This window comes from Colobus angolensis, unplaced genomic scaffold, assembly GCF_000951035.1.
Source record: "Colobus angolensis palliatus isolate OR3802 unplaced genomic scaffold, Cang.pa_1.0 Scaffold29, whole genome shotgun sequence".
NCBI classification, from domain to species: Eukaryota; Metazoa; Chordata; class Mammalia; order Primates; family Cercopithecidae; genus Colobus; species Colobus angolensis.
In genome coordinates this window covers 9,546,686-9,569,612 of record NW_012116154.1, presented here as the reverse complement: position 1 = coordinate 9,569,612, position 22,927 = coordinate 9,546,686, and the positions used below count along the sequence as shown (strand labels likewise).

General features: G+C 37.2%; 1 long non-coding RNA gene across 1 annotated transcript in view; it reads right to left on the bottom strand.

The window, feature by feature from the left end:
• The window catches only part of LOC105516801, an 87,524-nt gene that overhangs the window by 45,060 nt on the left and 19,537 nt on the right, over positions 1-22,927 (bottom strand). The window contains exon 3 of the long non-coding RNA XR_001002545.1: positions 6,977-7,092. This is a non-coding gene — a long non-coding RNA (uncharacterized LOC105516801). The remainder of the gene's footprint in view (positions 1-6,976; positions 7,093-22,927) is intronic.

The following is a 22,927-nucleotide window of genomic DNA, read 5'->3' as shown; positions in this document are numbered from 1 at the left end:
TCATCTCTGATCCATGTCTTACATTTCAGCAGACTAGTTCAAATTAGTCTGCTTCCTAACAAAGTCTGAGTGCAAGTCAGAAATAGACAAGTCATTTTTTTCTTGCCTCTGCTTATTCGTATTTCCTAACATCCTGTTGGCCAATAAAGAAAGAAGATTGAGTCAGAGTCAAGGAATGGGGCAGAACTTCTCATTCAGAGTTGCAAAGTTCCATGGCAAAGTGAGCCAACGCAGAAAACAGAGATAAACTAAAGGCATGAACACAACCAACTTATAATATTTAACTATATTCTACATTGTCATTTCTTTGGCTGATCTATATAACTGACAAATACGTATTTACTCTTAGTGCCAAATGCTGTGGGTATAGCAGTGGTTAAGACAGTATCACTGTTATTGAAAAATTTCTAGTGAAGCAATGACTCTAAATTAGTCATAGATATATAAATCTGACTAGGGTAAGGGAATGGCAAAGGGAGGAGCTGGTCAGGACAAGATTTCTCGGGGAGAGACACATGAAGGTGCTCTACAGTAAAGGAGTAAGTAGAGTAAGGCAATGCAAAGGTTTGGGGAAAGTGTCTTCCAGTCAGAGGGAAGAACTGTATGAAGCCTCTGGGGTAGGGACAAACATGTTAGTATTTTCCATGTCAGCCTGTCTATAGTGCAATAAGTGAGGAAGGCAGTGGGAGGAGAGGAGGCCAGAGGGCTGTGGACATCACATCATCTGGGTGCTTGACCCATGGGTGAAGAGTATGGACTTATCTGACGCGAGTTAAGAAGTCATTTGAACATTGAAAGTAAGCCAAATTCATTGCCTAATTTAAATTTTTATAATTCTAGAACTGTATACAATTTATTTATCTCCATGTGTATTTTACTTGGGAGAAAACTCTTCATTTTACAGATGAGAAGACTGAGGCAGAAATATTGTACAATAATTGCTTTATTAGTACAGTTCTCACAGTCTATCTTGGATTAATAACTAATGTGATGATGTTGAAAATACCAGACATAAGTTTTAAAATAGTAACTAAATATATTTGCTGATCCATAAAGAATACTATTATTGGATTGAATACAGGTTAGACAAAATTTTTATAATAATATATAGGACAATATATATGGGAGTCAAAACACTACAACTCATGAGTTCAGTGTTTGTTTAATCAAAATGCACTGAACATAAAGAGTTCACTGCGTATTACAATGCAGTTGACAAGATATACAAGATACTTTCATAGTTTCCACATGTGGACAGGTTTCCTTGGCAGAAATATAAACTAGGTGTTCTCTAAAGATAGTGACAAAGATTAAGTGATTTGACAGTGGAGGCAATGGAAACATAAATTCTTTTGAAAGACTTGCAAATCTGAGATATTTTTTCTTTGAGATGGAGAGAATGTTTTAAATAATCCAGCTTCATGTAATAATAAAGAGGTAGAGGCATAAATGGCAAAAATAAATTATTATAATGAAGAAGAGAAAGTGGCCATGGAACATTCTACCTCCTATGATAGACTATAAAATTTATGGACAGATTAAATTCTGGTAAATAATATGATCAACCTTTCCTCCTTTATGGAAGAAACTGAAGCAATCCAGATTAATTAACAAGATGCAATTTCTCCAGTCAGCACTAGTGACTGTATGCTCTGACTCTATGCCAATTTTTGCATTAGGAAAAATTCCCCACAGATGTTTTAGTAAATCTATAACCTTGCATAGACCTTGGACAGTAAATTCTTTATCCAATATTAAATATTATGATGTTTTTACTTTGACACTATGTAACTAAGGCTTTAATATCCTTTTAGCTCCATTTCTGCACTTTGAAATATGATGTGTATTTAAATTCTTAATAAACCATGAATTTGATAAGACCCTTTCACTCCTTATCATGTCTAGTCTAATGTGATGCAGCATGGCCTATACAATGCTGAGAATCAGGAACTACTTCCAAAACTTCATTTTTTTCAAACAAAACTTTCAGAGTTTTCCCTATGTATATAAACCCAACTGTTGTATCAAACCTAGTTGTTTAAAAGAAAAAGCATCTCATCTTTCAGGTTCTGTATACTCAGACTGGATTCAGCTCCACAGTCCTTCTGCTATAGACACTTCACTTGTAGTATCTCATTGACAGCCAGTTGTTGGTAAAGCCAGCTACAGAATTTGCATGGCTGGTGTAAAATTTTCAAATCATTGAAAATTTCTTGGCAGCAATAGCAGAGCATTTAACCAGGTACAAGACCGATCTAAGTTCAGGACCCTTCTAAGCATGAGGCCTTTGTATGACTGCACACTTATATGCCCCTAGAGCAGGCCCTGGGTGTTGACAAGAGCGGGAGTCCTTGTTGAGTTGACTTGGATGATGGTACAGTTGGACCTTACTCACTCTGGCTAAGAGTAGTCTCAGGGCATCTCCTTTCCATATGACCTCTACACATGATCCTTCCATGTGATCTTTCCAGCAAAATAAAAAGACTTCTTAGATGACAGCTCAGGGCTTTCAATAAAGCATGCAAAGAGAGAGAAAGGAAAATTACCCAGTTTCTGGAAAGCTAGTGCCAGAATTGTCATAGTCACTATGTTCAGTAAGTTAATGCAGTCATAAGCCACCCTAGATTGGATCCAGGACACGCACACTGGCAGGTATGGTTTATTAGGGGTCATATCTAGGGGAGCAGCTGTCACGGTGCCCTTTTACTAACTCAAGAATTAAGCTCTGATGTCTTTCAGGTTTATGTGCAAACATTACCTGCCTTGAAATGTAGTACTTGGTCACCCTAACTAAAATGATCTTCCCACCTCGTCATGTTGACTTTATTATCATCTACTGTCCCACTAGAATATTTTCTCCATGAGAGGAAGAAATTTGTCTTGTCTGCTGCTGCATGCTCAGTGTTGAGAAGAATTCTTTACAAAAAAATAGGTAATTAGTATTTGTTAAATAAATGAATTATTAAATCTTACATACCACAAGAGATATGTATATATGCATATCTATCTAGTATTAATCTATCTATCTATTGTGTAGCTCCCATTTAAAAACATAGTAGAAAGAATAATTTTGGTTTCAGAGCCAGGCTAGGTGGTACATGCCTGTAGTCTCAGCCACTCAGTACACTGAGGTTGGAGGGTAGTTTCAGCCCAGAAGTTCAAGGCTGCAGTGAGCTATGATCATGCTGCTAACTGCAGCCTGAGTGATAGAACAAGACCCTGTCTCTATAATAATAATAACAATTTTGGTTTCATTAGAGTAGCTTTGCCGTTCTGGGGCAAGAGTACATTCAGAAAATTTTTTCAATTTGGTGACTGAACATGATTTTGCATACCAGATAGGCCTGTGCAGTGGTTTATAGTCTGGGAGCTATATCAGTAATGTGTCATAAAGATAACTTTCTGATTCGGTTTATTATCATCCATATAAACAAGTTTGTCTTGCTTTTACATAACAATACTTTTCATTATACACTGAAAGGGCTTGGTTTTTCTGTGTATTTATCTGTCGTTGTCATATGATTTTCTCTAAATGAAGGAAAGATACCAACAAACAGAGTTAAAGAGAACAAGTGCCTTTGATGAGAAGAGATGAGAGAAACTGACTGCATAACGATGGTTAATCAAAACAATATATTTATATATTTGTGTACATATATGAGTGTGTTTGTCTCTGTGTGTCTCTGTAATAAGTGTACATTTATATATGTATTCATGTGTGAATATGTGTGTGTATATATACCCATCAATTCACATATACATATATATACACACACACACCTGTACTTTTCCTCTTCTGCAGGCTAGTTGTATTAATGGCTTATCAACAGATAAGTTTATTTATAAAAAACATTTAAAAATCAAGTTAAATCAGAAGACAGCATTGCTTTGCCTAAGCCCCAGAGAGAATGAATAAGTAGAAAAATTATAGAGAAAAGGCAAAGAGCTCACATGAGCACATCTATGCAGTTAGCCTGTATGCATCTATTCTAAAGATATCTAGAGATACAACTGTGTGCCTGAACCCAGCATTACTCAGGGATATAGATTTCCTAAGAATCAAAGCTTAATTGATATGCTGCATTTGGCTCTTTGCATTCACTTATTTGCTCAGTCTAACTCATAGCCTAATTCTTGAATAAATAAGCAAGAAGCTGTTTTCAGTCAGCCTGTACCAACTATCTACCATATTGTCTTTGAATGAAAGTGGTTTCGAGTATTGTGATGCAGATCCTGAAACAGGTTGATATTTTTTAAATGACTTGAGTATAAATATCTCCTCAAGGATAACAGAAAGTAGTAATATCCTATTCATTATATTATATTCCAAATAAAGTTTACATCAGAATATATAAAATTTCCCACTTTCCCTCAATACTCAATCTAGAGTAAAACTACTATTATTTGAACTCTCCCAAATTCATCTAACACAAGCCCAAATCTTATACCAAGATTAAATGTGGATGTACAAACATACGAATATATACCATTCATAAAAGCTATGTATACATTTGTATATGTCAGCAAGACTTTATCATAATTCATAATTTACATTAAAATTATAGTCTTTAATATTCCCTGATTGAAGTTTAATAATTAGATATAATATTGACATTATTATATTTTTACATCATATTAAAATATTTTAGAATTTTTTATGTATGTATACAAACTCTAATTTTAATTAGAAAGTTCATATTAATCGTCTTTCTCAGAGTATATTTTAAAAGTTACATGTTCTATAATGAAGGACAATGCCAGGGCAAGACTAGGGTGAACACCTGAGTCTTATTAAGCAAAGTTTAAGGAAGGTGTGTTTTACATTTATTTGAACACCCTTGAACTATTAAAGTTCAAGGGAAAAATTCTGAGATATACAGAGGTATTTTCCAGACAGGATTTTACTCTGTCACCCAGGCTGGAATGCAGTGTCACGATCTTGGCTCACTGCAACCTCTGTCTCCTTGGCTCAAATGATCCTCCCACTTCATAATTATTATTTTGAGACAGAGTCTTGCTCTCTCACCCAGGCTGGAGCGCAGTGGCACCGTCTCTGGTCGCTGCAAATTCTGTCTCCTGGGTTCAAGTGATTCTTGTGCCTCAGTCTCCCGAGTAGCTGGGATTACCCACACACACCACCATGCCCAGCTAATTTTTGTGCTTTTAGTAGAGACTGGGTTTCACCATGTTGGCCAGGCTGGTCTGGAACTCTTGGCCTCAAGTGATCTGCCTGCCTTGGCCTCCCAAAGTGCTGAGATTACAGGTATGAGCCACCGTGCCTGGCCTTATAACATATTCAAAAGTATCTGAGTAGAAACCCCTTCCTCAAAATGAGAGTTATTTAGTTAATTGGGGGAAAAAAATATGTAGAATATACGTTTTTTCAAAAGTTTCTGTTTAAAATAAATGTGTATATATGGTTCAGCTCATGGCAAATCCTGTGAGATTAAATAACTGAGGAGGAGTGGGGACTTTCTTTCCATGGGTTTTTCCAGTATCCCTATAAGAAACCCCTGAGCGATCACGAGAAATCCTTACAAAATTTCACCTGCCAGTTTATAAGCTTCAATGAACTATCTTGCTTTTTCTGACATGAATATTTTTTCCTCATGGGATAAATGGATTTGAGATATTGTTGCTTTTATGGAAATTGTAGCCATTTTATCATGACATTCCAAGGCAGTATTTCTTACCTATTTATACTTACCTTTGGTTCTAAAGATGTTTCCAAGTTTGTTAGTATTAGATAAGCATCTCTCCAGATTTAATCAGTGAAATTCTCAATACAATATTAGAATGTACCTTACTGCATAGCTTTGATGTATTACTTAAGAAAAGGAAAGATATATACCCTGGTTTGGTTTAATATGTCCCTTCAGAAGAAATTTGAATTGGATAGAAACAGTTTTGACATGTACTTGAAGACTATAAATGCTGCAAATGGCAGCTTTTAATCAGTGTGATAAATAGCAAAGGTCTGTAAATGGTATCAAATAATTTCTAAAAATGAAAACTAATTTTCCACTCCCACTGCTAGGAAATTTGTCAACTACAGTTTGATAGAACCAAAACATCTGCTCTTTGAAGCTGTGTAAACTCTCTCAGTAAAATGATGCATTATTTTGTTTTCAGATATACATTCATCTCTTTCCTAATTTAGTATGTTTATGAAGTACTGAGATAAGTTCCTGATTGAAAATTGTATGCAGTTAAAGACAGAAGTTTTGTTGCTTAAAGTTTTAGCTTTAGCTTTGCTCTCTATCTTCTTTTTGAATTTCTTTCTTAGGATGTTAAAGAAGAACATGTATATTTGTTCCCTTTTCCAATTATTTTATTTTTGAAGTTTAAGAAAGTTAATGCATGTAAACAATGTAAAACATCATTAAAATTAATAAGTATTTAATAACAGATATAATTATCAAGAATTGCATTAATTATCAAAGTGTTTCTTCTTCATTTAAAAATACATGTTTTCTTCAACAAAATGAGAAGGAAATCCACAGACTTGAAGAAAATATTTGCAAAAGACACATAGGATAAAAAGGTGTTATACTAAATATACAAAGAACTCTAAAACTCTACAACAAGACAACAAACAATCCCATCAAAAGGGGACAAAAGACAAGTGGACACCTTGCCAGAAAAGATATGGAGTTAAAAGTAAGCATCTGAAAAGATGTTCAACACCTTATGTCTTTAGGGAATTTTAAATGAAAACAACAGTGAGATTCTACTATATAGCAATTAGAATAACCAAAATTCAAAACACTGACAACACCAAATGCTGCTGAGGGTGTGGAGCAAGAGGAACCTTCATTCACTGCAGGAAGGATGACAAAATGATACAGCCACTTTGAAAGACACTTTGGCAGTTTCCTACAAAATTAAAAATACTCTTATGATATGATAGAGTAATCATGGTTCTCGATATTTACCCAGATGAATTAAAAACTTATGTTCACATAAATACCTTTACCTGGACGTTTATAGCAGCTTTATTCCTAATTGCCGAAACTTTAAAACAACCAGGATACCCTTCAGTAGCAAGTAGATAAAGTGAGGTATAGCCAGAAAACAAAATATTACTCGACACTAAAAGAAAAACAAACAAACAAAAAAACACACCAAAAAAATGCAAAAACGCTATTAAGCCATGACAGGACATGAAGTAGATATAAATGCATATTACTACGTGGAAGAAGGTAATCTTGAAAGACTACATACTATTCGATCCAGCAATACAGCATTCTAAAACAGGTAAAACTATAGAGGCAATAAAGTGGTTGTTTGCCAGGGATTAGGAGAGATAGATGAATGGACATAGATAATTTTCAGAGAATGATACTATTCAGAGTATGATACTACAGTGAATATACACTATTATACATTTGTCAATACCCAAAGAATGTACAACAGCAAGAGTGAGCCCTAATGTAAACTATGAGCTCTGGATGATGATTATATGTCAATGTAGGTTCATAATTTGTAACAAGGGTCCCACTCTGGTGTGGAATATTGATGGAGGGGCATGTTGTGTGTAGAGAAAAGGGGTGTATAATAACACTGTGTACTTTCTGTTCAATTTTGCTGTGAACCCAAAATTGTTCTAAAAATAAAGTTTATTAGTTAAAAAATGTGTTTCTTGATAACTAATTTTGGCATGCAGTTTTGGTCAGAGATATGTTATATATCTACTGTGGGTCAGATACCACGTATATCCAACATAAACAGAACCAACAGGAGAGAGAGAGAGAGTGTGTGGGGGTATATGTGTGTGTATATATCCACATATAGATATAAAACCATATATATTTTCTTATATATTATATAAATATATATGGAGATAATTTTATTATAAGATGTTTACACACATGGTATTTCAGGCTGAGATTTCCCATGTCATGCTGTCTGCAAGCTGGAGACTCAAGAAAGCTAGTTGTGTGGTTCAAACGTCTGACAGCTGGAGAACTAATGATATAGATGGCATAGATTCCAGTCTGGCCAGAGAACCAGCAGTGCCAAGGGCAGGAGAAGATTGATGTTCTAGTTCATTCAGTCAGGCCTACTTAAGTCAAGCTTCCTCTACTTTTTTGTTTTATTCATGTCTTCAATGGATTAGATAATGCCTGCCCACCTTGGTGAAGGAAGACCTTCTTTATTTAGTCTACTGATTCAGATACTAATCTCTTCCAGAAACACCCTCACAGATACACCAGTCATTCCTCACAGATCAACCAGTTATTCCTATGGCCTAGTCATGTTGAAACATAAAATTAACAACCCGTAGTTTATTGTGAATGTAAAGATGAAAAAAAAAATTATTGTATATCTAAAGGAACTCACTGTTTAGTACGAAAGAAGAATGGATGGTATTTTCAATCTTATTATCCTGTTTGAATTCTAAGAAAGTTTCCTAGGGAAAATGATTTGAGGACAGAAAGGCAGATTATTTCAAAAGGAAAAACAATCTGAAAAATATGCAAAAGCAAGAATAGAGGCAAAAATATAAACATTGCTAGCACTGGACTATACAGTGTCCTGTGTAATACAATGGGACATGGATAAAAATTACATGGGGCCAGTCTAGCATGATCTTGCAAGCTATACCTAGGAACTGGATTAGTGCATTTACTAGGTAATGAGTAAATATTAAGAAATTTTAAGTAACAGTATGGTCTTTCACAATCTGCACCCCGACCCTTTATCTCTGTGACCTCAGCTTCTATGATTTCTTTCCTCATTTTTGTATCCTAGCAATTCAGATGTTTTCAACATGTCTAGCACGCACCTACTTTGGGCCTTTGTTGCAGTTTCCTTTTGTTTATTGTGGTTTCCCACTTAGAACAGTGTCTGGAAAATAACAAGCATTCAGTTTTAAAAAATGTGTTTAATTAATGATTTTACACATTTGTTAAACAAAATTTAGACATGCGTGCCTAATTGCCTATTTCAGTGGACATTTCTTCTATCCATTTCCATGTTAACAATCTTCACTTGACTCACTAAATTGTAAGTTTCTTTAGCACAAAGATCTTATCTTGCTCACTGTTGAATCCTGAGCACATGAAATATAATAGCTGCTTAATATATAACGGATGGAAGAATGAAACCACAACTATCATTCCACTCTTTGTAAACTCCGTTTTCCCAGCATCTCTCTTATACGACCATGCCTTCCACTCAGGCATTCCAGTGTCTTTTTATTGACTCTTCTCCTGAGTGTCCTCTAGGTGTTGAAGTTTCTCAAGAGCACATCCTAGGCTCCTTTCTATTCTACACACTTTTCCTGATTTTTTAAATTACATTAATTCTATGGTGATTTGTCTGAGGATGTATTAAATGTGTTGATATTTTTTAATATTTTTATTTTTTATTTTTATTTTTTTGAGACAGAATCTCTCTCTGTCACCCAGGCTGGAGTGCAGTGGCCCAACCTTCGGCTCACTGCAAGCTCTGCCTCCTGGCTTCACGCCATTCTCCTGCCTCAGCCTCCAGAGTAACTGGGACTACAGGACCCCACTACCACGCCTGCCTAATTTTTTGTATTTTTAGTAGAGACGGGGTTTCACCATGTTAGCCAGGATGGTCTCGATCTCCTGACCTCCTGATCCACCCGCTTCAGTCTCCCAAAGTGCTGGGATTACCAGGCATGAGCCACCGCGCCCCGCCTGTGTTGATCATCTTTTTAGAGTCATCAATTTTAATATACAAATAAGTTTGTCCTATGATTTTAAGATATTTGATACAATTTTTAGAGGATATATTGATATAAACGGTTACTAACAGTAACCGTTAATATCAATAATTTTTCAGAAAATTATCTGAGATTTATTAGCAGATCTACCTTACGCCAAAATTAACCTGTTTTTGAGACTGGGCTTTTGGGGTGCTTCATGATCTCTGTTGATAGTAGTAATAATAATAAATATTGTTAATTAATTAATTAATTAATTATTTTCAGACGGAGTCTCGCTCTGTCGCCCAGGCTGTAGTGCGGTGGCACAATCTCAGCTCACTGCAAACTCCGCCTCCTGGGTTCACGCCATTCTCCAGCCTCAGCCTCCCGAGTAGCTGGGACTACAGGCGCCCGCCACCAAGCCCGGCCAATTGTTTTTGTATTTTTAGTGGAGACGGGGTTTCACCATGTTAGCCAGGATGGTCTCCATCTCCTGAGCTCGTGATCCGCCCGTCTCGGCCTCCCAAAGTGCTGGGATTACAGGCGTGAGCCACCGCGCCTGGTTGTATGTTTTTTAAAACTTCTTAATTCAGCTTTGTGAAATATTTCACCATTGTTCTATGGAGAAAATAGAGATGGCATTAATCACATTAGTCTCAATTAAAGTAAGATTTAGAAAGCTTGGGGATATCTAGGATTTACTGAATTACTACTTGTGCCAGGTGTTACAGTAAATGTCACCTATATGGTCCCTCATTTAAATCCTTCCCAGAAACCTGTGAGGTTTAAGTATGATTTCTACTTTGGAAATACAGAAAATGAAATATGAAAATTTAAAGTTACTCAATCACAGAGCTAGGGATATAAATATGCCATATCCAGATACGTCTCATTCAAAATACAGTACATAGTCCTGCAAGAATGTTTTGAAAACTGATGCCATAGTTGGAAGTTTTCCTGAAGCACTAGGAGTCACTTCTGGGATCAGAGATAGCAGAGGTGGCTTGATCCTTGACCTTTGGTCTAAGCAAAATATGCTTTTCTTTTACGTGTTGTACATGCAGGAGTTTTATATTTTAAAAAATCCCATAGAATTTAAAACAACAAGAGTGAACTTTATGAACTTCAGGTGATAATGATATATCAATGCAGGTTAATCAATTATAACAAATGTATGTGGGGCAGGGGTATATGGGAAATCTTGCTACCTTTCACTAAGGTTTTGCTGTGAATCTTAAAAAAAGAAAGTTACCAACGTGTCATTTGACTCAACATGGATCCACTTGAAATTTAGTGGAATCACTTAGTTGATACAACTCACAGAAATGGTAACTATAATATTTCATTGACTATAATATATATTTTGACAATAATATATGTATTATATATCTATAACCATATATGTATGTTACCATTTGATATGCCAATTATACCTAGTCTAAAATTTGTTCTAACTGGAGGGAGTGACAACATTAATGAACTTACTAAGCAGCCTAATATTTATATTAAAGCATGCTAGGTATTCTATGCTTTCTTTAAGATTGTGAATAGATTTTTTTTTCTCTTCTTGTCCCTGATTCTCTCAACCCACTTTTGATTTTCATCTTCAAAAACATGTTTTTCATATTGAGAAAAAATTTATTCAGTTCTTACATTAACTACGTCCCTCTTTTCTCCTCCATACCAATTTTATCCATATCTGCAGTTTCAAAATGAAATTTTGTTATCATAATGATAGCACCATTATCTAGATCTTATTGTGGTGGTGTTTTAGGTGCTAAAGCATTTTATGCATATTAGGAGTAAGTCCCTTAGTTATCACAGTAACCTGAAAGTGTTACATGTAGAGAAACTGAGGCTAGAAAGATTATATAACTGTCTTAACATCACATATTCATTAAGAAGAATCAAGAACAAAAGCTGGACCATTTGTTCTTGATCACCACAGAGAACTGGTCCTTCACATGACAGGTGCTGTCTGCATAATTGTGGCTTTCACTACAAAAACCCTCAGTGTTTATTAGTGCATAATTTACCTGATGCCTGAAATACAGACCAAAAAAGACCTGTCTGGGAGGTTGCAAAGCTGAGCACAGAAAGATGTGGCTACTCCCTGGGTTAAATGAGCAATGCTATTCTCAGGAGGTTAATTATCATAAATTAGGAGCTTTCAATAGTCTGGAAGCATCAAGGAAGAAATAGCAGATTAGTACTGATAAAATCTCATGGGCTCTGGGAAGCACTTTATATTGACACTAATGAAAAAATCAGAAGCAACTAAGCTTTGAATGCTCAGAAATTTCAGATTTCAGCATACTAAGAATTCAGTCAAATAAGACTTGAAAGAGTTTTAGGATTATAGCAATTGAGCAAAAAAGGATGACTCTCGAAGATGGACTAAAACTTTAGGAAAATTTTTCGCCATTTTTAATGCATTTTCTGAGAAACATGTATTTATACCTGATTTAATAATTTTTTTTCTGTTTTGAAACTAAAGTTTGATTAGAAGAGAGTAATGCTCCATTTCAATAGCTAAAGATGTTTCATATGACCAGGTCTTCTACCTTAGTCAGGTACTTTGTTCTGGTCAAATAAGAGAGTATGTTCAAATCCTGAGGTTCAGTGAAGCCTTTGCTACTTTCTTCCTATCAGCCTTCTTCCCAGCACAAACAAAAGCAAAACAACTAAACTTTCTCCACACACTATGGAAAATTATCAGTGTTGGAGCTTCATTTCTATAATATGAAGTTTTCTCACAAGGATTTTTTAAGTGTCATGACCTTAAATGTAAAGCTTTACTCATTTTTGGATAATTAAAAATTTTGAATTTGTAATTTTTACTATGAATTATAGTGAAAAAATTTAATGCAAACACTACTAGAAATGGAGAAATGTTACTCTATTGGGACTAATCACTTTAAAATATGTTTTTCTTTCTTATTTTAAAAAATATATTGTGACTACTTTTAAATTATAAAGTAGTACATGTTAATTATAGAATATTCAGAATCTATAGAATAAATAGTAGAATGTAGAGAAAATATTCACAATCCAAACAAGATTCTGATTTTCAAAATCAAGTTTAGTGATTTTTTTTTTCTAATTTCAATTTTTATTTTAGATTCAGGGGCTACATCTGCAATTTTGTTACAGTGGTATAGTGTGTGATGCTGAGATTGACATTTCTATTGATCCCATCAAATAGTGAACACAGTACACAATAGGAAGTTTTTCAGGCCGTATCTCCTTCCCTCCCTCTCTCCATTTTGAATCCTTAGTGTCTACTGTTTTCCTCTTCATGTCCATAGGTACCCAAGATTTAGCTCCCACTTATAAGCAAGAACGTGATATTTCATTTTATTTCTGCATTAATTAGCTTAGGATGACTGACTCCAGCTGAATCCACGTTGCTTTGAACAACATGATTCCCTTCTTTTTATGTGTCTATATAGTATTCCATGTTATATATGTACCACATTTTCTTGACCCAGTCCACCAATGATGGGCACATACGTTGATTCTTTGTCTTTGCAATTATGAATAGTGCTGTAAAGACCATACAAGGGCATGTGTCTTTTTGATAGAATGATTTAGTTTCTTTTGGCTTTATATCCAGTGATGGGATGGCTGGGTTGAATGATAGTTCTATTTTGAATTATTTGTGAAATCTCCAAACTGCTTTCCACAGTGACTGAACTGATTTACATTCCCATCAACAGGGCATAAACTTCCTCTTTCTCTGCAGCCTCGCCAACAACTGCTCAAATTTTTGTATTTTTTACTTTTTAATAATAGCCATTCTGACTGCTGTGAGATGCTATATCATTGTGATTTTGATTAGCATTTTTCTGATGATTAGTGATACTCTGCCTTTTTTTCATATATTTGTTAACTGCATGTGTGTCCTCTTCTGAGAAGTGTCTGTCCATCTCTTTTGTCCATTTTGAAATTTGGTTATCATTTATATTCTTATTGATTTGTTTAAGTTCCTTATAGATTCTTGTAGATTCTGGATATTAGGTCTCTATCAGATGCATAGTTTGTGAAGATTGTCTCTCTGTTCACTCTTTTGATAGATTCTTTTGCTGTGCAGAAGCTCTTTACTTCAGTTAGGGGCCATGGGTCAATTTTTGTTTTTGTTGCAATTGCTTTTGAGAACCTAGTTATAAATTATTTTCCAAGGCCAATGTCCGGAAGGAAATTTTCTAGGTTTTCTTTGAGGATTTTTATTTTTATTTTATTTATTTATTTATTTATTTATTTATTTATTTATTAAGATGGAGTCTTTCTCTGTCACCCAGGCTAGAGTGCAGTGGCACGATCTCAGCTCACTGCAACCTCCGCCTCCCGGGTTATAGAGACTCTCCTGCCTCAGCCTCCCAAGTAGCTGGGATTACAGGTGCGTGCCACCATACCCAGCTAATGTTTGTATTTTTAGAGAGGCGGGGTTTCACCGTGTTGGCCAGTCTGGTCTCGAACTCCTGACTTCAAATGATCTGCCCGCCTTGGCCTCCCAAAGTGCTGGGATTGAGGATTTTTATAGGTTAAGGTTTTACAATTAAATTTATAGCCAGTGAAGAGAGAGAGAGGTTTCTGCAACGGGTTTCATAGGCTTTGCTTGCTGAAGCAATTTTTGGTGGTGAGTAAGAGAAAGCAAGTAGGTTCTCAGTCTTGCACCCGTTTTGTATTTCAGTACATACACAGCAGGGCACTGTGGAGGGGAGGCAGTTGGGCAAAAGATGACTCTCTCTCCAAGTTCATTCCCTGTCCTTGGTGGAACTACTGGCTGTGTACCAGCATTGTCTTTGCCCCAAGGGAGGCTTTGGCAGCTTGCACTCCCTCCTCCCTTCGGAGCACTTGGAACTAAGAGTTAAGTCATAGCAGACCCACAACTCCCTGGGGCCTGCTGGTCTCCTGTGTTTTTTAGAGCGAATTGTGAGATATGTTTGCGGGTGGTTTGGTGAGGCAGTGGGTCAAGGATGGAGGATCCCAGAGCAGGGCAGTGGAACTGTGGATGTCCAACTGGTATGGCACCCACAGCCCTGGGTTTTTATCCTGGCAGACAGCTGTGGGCCTGCCCAGCTTGCACTCCCACAATCCAGTGGGTCTCCCTTTAGTCGAGCACTGGCTGTGCTGAGGGGCTCACTCCTCCCACACTGCTAAGAAGACACAGATGGGGCAGTGAAGACTGTGCTGTGGGCACCAACCTGTAGGAGTCAAAAGGCAGGTTGTCTTGGGAGGGACCAGCAGGCAAGGGGGCATGTGGATCAGATATGCTTCAATCCCATAGCAATGGCAGCCCTGTTCCCTCCAAGTCCAGCAGACAACAGGAGCTTCAACCACTCGGTCCAACATGGAGAAGCTTGGGGGACGGACATCTATGCTTGTGATTTGCCACAGCTGTACTGCACAGCAAAACCTTCTGGGCTCCATGAGGGTTCAAGCTGCACATCTACCTGCTTTCCAGGCAGCTCCTCCTCTAAGGGCAAAAGTCTATGGGGGTTGTGGGAGCTTATCCTATAGCTGGGATACCAGAGGTCCATGAGCTATTATTACCCCAGGTTTTCTCACTCACTCCTTCACTGGGTTTAGGAACTGGGGGGCAATCCTAGTTACCCTGTGACTCTAAGCAGGCTTCCCAGCTTATTGTTTCTTCAACCCCAGCATCTGTGTCGCCTCTATGGGCTTTTAGTGTTTTGTCTCAAAATATCTGTTGGAAGTGTGCTGGTTTATTTGGTATTTTGGTTCCTCTTGGTGGAAGAGGTGTTTTCTGGCTATGTCTGGTTGACCATCTTGCCTGGTTTCCTCAAGATTATTTCTTTTCTTAAAAAACTGGTGTATTTTTATGGAGTCTTTTCTCTCTTTATAATTGTATTTATATGACGTATAAAAGTTTTAACTCTAGTTTTTTAAAGCCCTATAATAAAAGCATGTCATGTTCTAAGAAATTATTCCTACATAATACAATCAACAGTGGCAATAAATAGGACATTAAGCCAAAGAATTAGGGGAGGCTTATGTTATAAAAGCATAAATAATTATTAATAACAAATAGCTGAGATTCTTACATAATTTTTAAACTTTTATTTAGGTTTGGGAGCACAGGAGAAGGTTTGCTACATAGTTAAACATGTGTCACAGGGGTTTTTTGCACATATTATTTCATCACCCATATATGAAGCCCACCCATGGATTGCACTCCCACAATCCATTGAGTCTCCCTTTGGCATGCACCCTGGGAGCAGGCCTGACTGACTAGGCTGGTCCCAAGCCTTCTGGATCCAGGTCACTGAGCCAGTCCAGGTGTTCCAGGTCACAGGGGTCAGTACCCACTAGTTATATTTTTCTACTCCACTCTCTCCTCCCACCCTCCCCACTCAAGTAGACTGCACTGTGTGTTGTTTCCTCTTTTGTGTTCATAAGTTGTTATTATTTAGCTCCCACTTATGAGTGAGGACATACAGTATTTGATTGTATGTTTCTGCATTAGTTTGCTAAAGATCATAGCTTCCACTCCATTCACAAAAGATATGATCTCATTCTTTTTCATGGCTGCATAGTATTCCATCCACAATATATATGTACTATATTTTCTTTATCCAGTCTGTTATTTATGAGTATTTAGGTTCATTCCATGGTTTTGCTATTATGAATAGTGCTGCCATGAGCTTTCAAATATATGTGTCCTTATGGTGGAATGATTTATATTCCCCTGGGTATATGCCCAGTAATAGGATTGCTGAGTTGAATGATAGTTCTGCTTTTAGCTCTTTGATGAATCGCCATATTGCCATACTGCTTTCCACAATGGTTGAACAAATACATACTCTCACAAGCAGTGTATTAGTGTTCCCTTTTCTCCACAACCTCGCTGTTAGCCCGATGGGGTTCCCTTTGTAGATCACCTGCCCATTCTCTCTAGTTGCCTTCAACATTCTTTCTTTCATTTCAACCTTGAAAAATCTGATGATTATGTGTTTTGGGGATGATCTTCTTGTGTAGAATCTGGCAGAAGTTCTCTGTATTTCTTGAATTTGTTGGCCTCTGTAGCAAGTTTGGGGAAGTTTGCATGGAAGATATCCTGAAATGTTTTCCAAGATGTTTGTTTTCTCCCCCTCCCATTCAGGAATGCCAATGATTGGTAGATTTGGCCTCTTTATGTAATCCCATACTTCACAAAAATGTTGTTTATTCCTTTTTATTCTTTTGTCTTTATTTTGTCTGATTGTCTTATTTCAGAAAACAGGTCTTTGAGTTCTGAGATTTCTCCTTCAGCCTGGCTTATTCTGCTGTTAATACTTGTAGTTGCATTGGGAAATTCTTGTATTGTGTTATTCAGCTCTGTCAAACCCATTAAGTTCTTTTTTATACCTGCTATACTGTCCTTCAGCTCTTGTGTCACTTTATTGTGATTCTTATTTTCCTTGGATAGGGTTTTGCCATCCTCCTGAATCTCGATGATCTTTCTTCCGCTCCATATTCTGAGTTCTATTTTTGTCATTCCAGCCAGTTCAGCCTGGTTAAGAACTGTTGTTGAAAAACTAGTGAGGTCATTTGGAGAACATATGACACCCGGGCCATTTGAGCTACTGGAGTTCTTGCATTACTTTTTTTTTTCTCATCTTTGCATGTGGTTGTTCCTTTAACTGCAGTATAGGTTGAATATAGTCAATCAAATTTTTTGGATATTTTCACTAGGCTGAGGCTTTGTGCAGGATCTTTATTTGAAGCTGGCTGCTTGTCTCTGGTTTCAGACAGGGGTATGTTAGTGAGGTTTTTGGTGTTGAAACTTTGGGTATGATCCAGCAGGAGGAACTTAGGCTTATTGGTAAGTTGGTAAACTTTTGCTTGGTCATGTTACTCCCCTAGGTTTCCTCACAGTTGCAGCAGTGTTTTCTCTCAATGCTCTGAAAGTGTGGGTTCCTCTCCTCCTTGAGTGCTGGCTGTAGTTCACGACCTGGTACACCTGGGCTGTCCATTGCAGCTCACAAGTGATTTCAGTGTTTACGTTCCTTCCTCAGCTTAGAAGCAGCAGAGGAATAGATCTTAGTAGTGATTGTGGGAGATGGTTGTTTGCTTGTCTCCTCAGGGCTCCACTCCAGATACATGAAATTCAGAAATCACTCAGTGCAGTCAGCCCAGGATGGAAGGTCTGTGCTGTCGGCCAAAGTCAGGGGTTCCCTGCCTGGTTGTGAGCAGTGGGGGGATGGAGGTGGGGGTGGGCGGTGGGACCCATGGAATACAGACTGGCCTCCTCTCCTTGGGTTTCCTACAACTCATTGGACTTGTGGGTAAGTCACTTAGGGTCTTTTTTTCTTTGTTAGTCTGAAGGTGGCAAGGCCAGATCCCCTGCAGAGGCAGTGACAGAGAGTCTGTTGCCCCTGAAGTCTCTGTCCAGGGAGTTCCTGAGTTCCTCCTGGCTAAGTAGTTCTGGTAAGGGGTGCCTGTAGGCCCAGGCCTGGAGGACCTCCCCAGTGAGGAGATAAGAGAATGGACACCCCTGTAACAGTCTGGCCACTTTTCTGTAGGGCTGCTGCAGTATTCTATAGGTCTGCTCTAGTATCTAATCACTTTGTAATTTCTAGTATCTGGAAATGTCACCAATGAAGACTGTGAAGCAGCAAAGATTGCAGCCTGTCCCTCCCTCTGAGAGCTTTGACCTAGGGAGGCACAAGCCTCTTGCCAGCCCAAAGGCACCTGTAGAAGGTGACTAGAAGCCCCAGTTGGGAGGTCTCACCCAGTGGGGAGGAATGGGATTGGGTACCTGCTTAAAGAAACAGTCTGGTCTCGTTTTGGTAGAGCAGCTGTGCTGTGCCGGGGAATCTCTTCTGCCCAGAGGCTGCTGGGACTCTCCAAAGTCCAAAGCCTGAAGGTGCCCAAACAGCAAACATGGCCACCTGACTCTCCCCAGGGGAGCTCCTTCTTAGGGAGGTGCAACACCATTACTCGTGGCTGGCTGGATTTCTAAGCTGCTGCAGCTCAGCTGCCTGGATTCAGTCTCTTTCCTAAGGATATATACAGGGGTCTAACCTCCCACTTTGCTGGAGCTACTGCTACTTTGGCTGGAAAGACCAAGTATCTAAGGGTCCAGTGTTCCCACACATGCCTGAGTGACTGCTCTGTCGAGACTCCACATAATTCTGTTTGTCAGACCGAAAGCCTGGTAGAGTAGGTTCACAAGAAGATCTCCTGACACAAGGGTTGCAAAGATTCATGTGAGAAGTGTGGTTTGCCAAGACCGCTCATTCACTCACCACTTCCCAGGGCAGGGGAGGTTCCCCTGGCTCCATGTTGCTCCCAGGTGGGTCATTGTCATGTCTCTTCTTCATTCTCCTTGGGTCAAGTTGTTTTCTTGATTAGTCCCACTGTCAGTACCTAGATGCTTCAGTTGAAGGTATCGTAGTTACTTGCCCCTTCTGCTCCTCTCTGTGAGAGCAACGCACACTAGCTACTTCTAGTTGGCCACCTTGGCCACTCCCTCATAATATTATAAGAAACTTATTTTATATCATTCAAATAATAGTATTTGATAAGTTTAGAAGATGATAAAAGAAAATTAATTACCCATAGTCTTACTACCTGGAGCCAATAATCTATTTTCTAGAACCAATGGTCTAAAATTAATGTAATTTTCATTTTGTATATAGGTGTGTGTGTATGCATATATAGATTTCCTTTATTCTCATATTCTCATAGTATTTAAATAATTCAACCAAATCTACGCCTTCATTTACAAATATTTTCTCTCAACATTACATCATTCTTAGTTTTGTTAAATTATTAAGTTTAATTAAAGTGACATATGTATACATTTTTTGTCAGATTTTTGAAACTCATTAACATTATTAATCCTCACATCAGAACTATTACCTTCTTTTTTAAAACTCAGGAAACTGAGGTTCAAGGAAAATATTGAATTGGCTGAAGTCACAGGATATAATGACCAAGAATTCTATAATGGCCCTTGTAATCTAAAATGTTTAAAATCTTCCACATTAGTATACTGACTTCCTATCATATATACTAGGTGGTACATGACTACTCTATTGTTAGATATCTGATTGCTTCCAGGCCTTCACTAAAGATGTTATGAAAGCAATTGCAACAGAAGCAAATTTGACAAATGGGATCTAATTAACTAAAGAGCTTCTGCACAGCAAAAGAAAACCATCATCAGTGAACAGACTACCTACAGAACGAGAAAATTTTTGTAATCTATCCATCTGACAAAGGTCTAATATCTAGTCTGTAGGGAACTTAAACACATTTACAAGAAACCAAACAACCCCATTAAAATGTTGGCAAAGAACATGAAGAGACACTTCTCAAAAGAAGCTCAACATCACTAATCATTAGAGAGATGCAAATCAAAACCACAATGAGATACCATCTCATGCCAGAAAGGATGGCAAATATTAAACATTCCAGAAACAACAGATGCTGGCAGGGCTGTGGAGAAAAAGGAACATTTTTATACTTTTGGTGGGAGTGTAAATCAATTCAACCATTGTGGAAGACAGGGTGGCGAGTCTTCAAAGATCCAGAGGCAGTAATACCATTTGACCGAGCAACCCCATTACTGGGTATATACCACAAGCAATATAAATCATTCTATTGTAAAGAAACATGCACATGTATGTTCATTGCAGCACTATTCACAATAGCAAAAACATGGAACCAACCCAAATGTGCATCAATGATAGACTGGATAAAGAAAATGTGATACATATACACCATGGAATACCATGCAGTCATAAAAAGGAATTAGATAATGTCCTTTGCAGTGACATGGATGGAGCTAGAAGCTGTTATCCTCTACAAACTAATGCAGGAATAGAAAACCAAACACCACATGTTCTCCTTTATAAATAGGAGTTGAATGATGAGAACACATGGGTGGAACAAAACACACTGGGGCCTGTTGGGGGTTCCCAAGAAAGAGATGAAAAGCATCAGAAAGAATAGTTAATAGTTGTTGGGCTTAATACCTAAGTTATGGATAGATCTGTGCAGCAAACCACCATAGCACGCATTTACCCATGAACATAACAAACCTTCATATTCTGCACGTGTACCCCAGAACTTAAAAGCTGAAGAAAAAAATAAAATAAAACAAAAAGTATAAGATAAAAAAATTAAAAAAAAGAAATAAAAGAGAAAAAAAAGATGTTCCCAATCTATTTCTAAAATTGTCTATTTTTATTATTTTCTGTATAATAAGTGCATAGAATTAGAATTAGACTAAAATATACTACATTTGTATGGTTCTTGCATTTATGTTTCTAACATACTTTCTGGAAAGCAGCACCCAAATAACACCCTAAGTCACAACATTCATGAGGAACCATTTCATAGAGATAGGCTGCTAGTTGTTCTCCAAAAGTCCTCACTCCCTTCTTCTATAGTGATTAAAGATTTACCGGGCACATTGTTGACCAGCTAACATGTTAATGTCCCAGCTTCTCTTGAAGGCAAGAGTGGCCATATGATAAGATTCTGGCTAATGAGTTATAGGCACAGGTAATACTTGCAATTTGGGGTCCAAGCTTTTGAAAAGAAAAAAGTATATATTTCTTCTTTCCCCAGTCTGAAAGCTGGAATGATAAAGTAACAGTGAGTCATCACTGATTATAGAGCAAAGGTGAGCCCTATACATAATATAATAATTGAGTAGAAAGATTTTGGGTTCCTAAAAGCTTCAACCCAGCAAATAGTCCTAAACCAAACTGATATACAGCATATGTGTGCTGTATATGTATGTGTTCTGTTGGTCACTATATTTTTCAATCTTTTGTTTTATTGATTTAGCCTATATTGTTGCATATACACACACACCCGGTATGCTGATGGGCTTGCTTACAATTACCTTTTCTTTTTTTCATGTATCAGTATGGCACCTCCTTATTCATCTGATTACTACTGATTTTCCAAACGCATTTTTTTTACTTGAAATTTTCATTTTGAATTGCTTGTTTTTGCATCTGGCTTCCGTTAACATTTTTCTCTCAGATTTACAGCAAACGATTTACACTCTCTGTTTCTGTTGATAATTTTTTTATAATATAATATAATATTAAATAAAAACAAAACAAATACACAGAAAGTCCACACTAAACATATTAAATAATGACAAACAACCTAAGTGCTGTCCTTCAATCTATCTATCCATCTATCTATCTATACTGTTTATGTGGGTGTTTGCAGAACTATATATTTTTTTTCCAACGAGCAGCAATATAGTGACAGGGACAACAAGTTATTTCCAAGGAAACAGACAAGTTGCAAGTTACAGGCACTATTTAAATCATTTAAGATTTATACACTTTCTAAATTCAGTGTTGAAATTCTCGAAAAGTCTTTGTGTTATGGTCTTGAATATGTGTCTTTATGTGTTTCTGTCTTTTATGTCTACATACACGTCTATATATCTTCCTCACATCATGTTGTAGTTCTCATGTAACAAAAAGTTTGCATAGTATCATATAAACTAATAGCTAATTACTTTTTCCTTTTAGCAGCTTAAGAAACTACCTATGAATTGCTTTGGGATTGAATTCTGTAATTGACACATTTCTTCAGACCTATTTATGGAATAAACATGCACTTAAATTTTACTTTTTATATAGAAGCTAATTAAGAAAAGGCAAGAAAATAGAATGCAATGAAAATAGTGGAGCCCAGGATATCAACAAGGGATCAGTATTCTTACATATAGACAGAAACTGAAATAATCAGTTTCTGAGTGTTGGGACAAAATACAGAAACCCCCAAGTCTCTGACATAACTGAGAGATGAAGGAGGCAACTTGCACCTGAGGCAGTAAACTTTTCCTTGTGGTGTAATCTTTCTACTGCTCCCAGATCCCCAGGTATACAAAAACAGACTGATGATCTGATTCATCCTTAAAAATTTAATTGTAATCTATTGAAAATATGATCCACAGGATCAGGCCCACAGCAATCATGTAGCTAAAAAATAGTCCAGGAAGCAGAATGTAGTTTTAATGTAACTTCTTATACATGTGTTTCCAAAGGTACTAAAAGAAATATACCAGAAACTTTAAAAATTCTTTATCTTAAAAAACATCAACTTTTATCATATTCCACAGATGCTTCTGTGGAGCACTCTCTCAAAACCCATCAAAGGTTACCTGATAAACATGTCCTAATCCTTCCTTCCTTCCTTCCTTCCTTCCTTCCTTCCTTCCTTCCTTCCTTCCTTCCTTCCTTCCTTCCTTCCTTCCTTCTTTTC